Source organism: Lolium perenne, chromosome 7, assembly GCF_019359855.2.
Source record: "Lolium perenne isolate Kyuss_39 chromosome 7, Kyuss_2.0, whole genome shotgun sequence".
NCBI classification, from domain to species: domain Eukaryota; kingdom Viridiplantae; phylum Streptophyta; class Magnoliopsida; order Poales; family Poaceae; genus Lolium; species Lolium perenne.
Window position 1 is genome coordinate 73,600,436 of NC_067250.2, and position 2,893 is coordinate 73,603,328.

Sequence of the window (2,893 nt, forward strand, 5' to 3'; positions counted from 1 at the left end):
GAACACAGCTGAGGCAGCCTCTAGCTCCTAGATCTCCTGGTCCACCCGCGGCTACTCCCACCGCCTCGCCGCCACCGCCTCCTCATTTGTTGTTCGGTGGACCTCCGCCGGGGTCGACATCTCGTATGCTTGCCTCATGGCGAGTGCTTGGGAGAGCGCTTGCTCCTTCGCCGCCAAGGCCTGATGACGATTGGTGTCCCGTGGGAGGTCTCGAACGATGCGACCAACGCCCGCTGCTCCTCTGTCACGCCAACGACCTCCTCTTCGCCGAAGTCGTCGAGGTCATCATCGTCGTGGAGGTAGATGATATCTGTGGGCTAGGGCACACAGGGTATCCTACGACCCCCACCCACCGAGCTACGTTCTCAGCGAACATGGCATTGGACGCCTCGATTTCGGCAGTGGTCGCCGATAGAGGCTGGCTGTGGAGCGACTCGAGGGACGCCCACTCGCCCTCCAAGGTGGCGGCCACGCGCCCCGCCGCCTCCCCCATGCTTCCCCGGTAGGGGCCGTAGAGCTCGTCCTCGCGGACGGACACGTCGGTCTGCTCCGCCTCGAAGCGTGTGGATATGCACTCTTTCTGGAACTTCTGGATTACGGACACGAGCCAAGGCGGTGATGCGCCTCCAGGTGTTTTCATGGTCGTGCATGGCTTGTAGATAGGGATTGCCATAGCCATCGCATCGGTGGCCATTATGTAGGCACAGTCGAGCGGGAATCGGCGTTTGGTTTCCGAGCGTGCCAAACGCTTGGTTCGCGCGGGAATCGACAACCCTCACGCGTGAACCGGTAATCGCCAACGGCGAGACTCGACGGGACGAGCTTGACAGTCATTTACATTGGATCGGTTCAAAGCCTTGATACCAGACACAAGGAAAGAAGCAACCAATGATATGTAGGGCTCCTTTGATTCATAGTATAGAAAAAAAATATAAAAATAGAAAAAATATAGGATTAGGATGTCATGCATACTTGAAACTTATAGAAACTTATAGAGCGATGAAGTTTGTTTGATTGTAATAAAGTAAATTTTCCATGAGATATGATCTAATGTTTTTTTTGTAAGATTTGCACTATAAGATCTTTATAGGAATAATTTCTACAGGACATGTTCCTATGAATCAAACAATTTATATAGAAAATTTTCCTATATAATCCAAATCCTACCCTATTCCTATATAATTTCTATGAATTAAAGGAGCCGGTATACTCTAGAAGAAACATAAAGGGAAATGTGTATTTTCCACTCCTACATTTACTTTACTGTACGTGAGAAGTAGTTCAACGCAACTGTACATCCTCCTCGAAATAGGATTTCGCCCCACTTTACAAATAAAGCAACCACGTCATACAACCATTCGAAAAAGTAAAATACTGGAGCAACAAAACAAACATGCCCAACATGAAGACTAAACCGATACAAGGGAAGATCACAACGGAGAGACGACATGTAGAACCGCAACCGACACACCCTCCGACATTGTCCCACCATGCTACAAGCGCCACAGGTCGTTGAGTATCAAGGCAACACCTTCAAGAAGGGGTGTGACGCCAACACGCCGCTGCTGCTCGGACCAGTGAACCGGTCACCTCGATGCCCTACAAGTAGGAATGACGACACCCGCAGGTGCCACCGCGTCGGTGCCTGACACGCTGGCAAGCATTTCTCCCGAAGCACATGAAACGACAAACCCAACCGATCGCGACACAAGAGCACCCCGAGGTCACACATGCAGATGGTGGCGGTACGGGCCCAGCAGGGCAACAGACCAGATGGGGGCAGTGCGCCCGCGTAGCCTGGGCCCAAATGCTCGTAAAGCAGTCACCTGATTCGGCCCGCCTGGACAAGATCTGGCCCGCAAGCCCGCTGTGGTCGCCACCTCCACCGCGTCGGAGCCCGGCCACCTCGCACTAACAACCACCACGCACGACCTTCCCCTCACCGCTGACCTTTGCCATCCACAAGCTTGCGCATCAACAGGCGTAGGAACCCAGCGCCTCCGCGAGGACGTCGCAGACACGCCACCATCGGCAGATCCGGGCCCACCTAGCCTAGATCCGCCCTGCAGGAGCCACTCCGCCGACCACCAAGCAGCACCAGCCGCTAGCTCCACCCCTCCTTCTCGACCAGGAGCTGACGAACGACGCCGCCAGCGCGCTGCCAGGACAGGAGCATCCGCCACCACCGAGCCGCCACCTCTGCCAACCACACGCGGCCCAAGCCGCCCACGGCCCGTGCTGCCGAGAAGCAAGCGCACACCGCCACCGTGCAACCCGTCACGCGCTGCGGACCGAGCCCGCGCGCAGCCGCCATGGCTCCAGGCGGAAAAGCCATGCCCTGGCCAGGAGGGGAAGACCCACGTCCGCCCCCTGCGCGCGTGAGGACGAGGAATCCCCGCCGCCGCCGGCGCCCTCTGGCAGCGGCGAGGGAGGCAGGGAAGATACACAATTGTACATCCAAGGTGTATGCTTTATATATTGCCGTATGATAGAGCTCAATCGTAAATTTAATTTGGAACAAACAAAGGAAAACTCGTAGGGCTCCTTTGATTTAAAGGATAGGAAAAGCATAGGAATAGGAAATGCATAGGATTGGAATGACATGTCTACTTGAATCCTATAGGAAGATGAAGTTTGTTTGATTGTAGCAAAGGAATTTTTTCATGAGGTATGAGCTAATGGTTTTTTCCTATAGAAATTACACTACAAGCTTCCTATAGGAAAAATTCCTATAGGATATGTTCCTATGAATCAAACAACATGTATAGGAAATTTTCCCATAGGAACCAAATCTTACAAAATTCCTATGCAAATCCTTTGAATCAAAGGAGCCCGTAGACTTTACAGTATGCAAGAGAGCATCGCAAAGGGGTAGGTGTGGCACACGGCCACA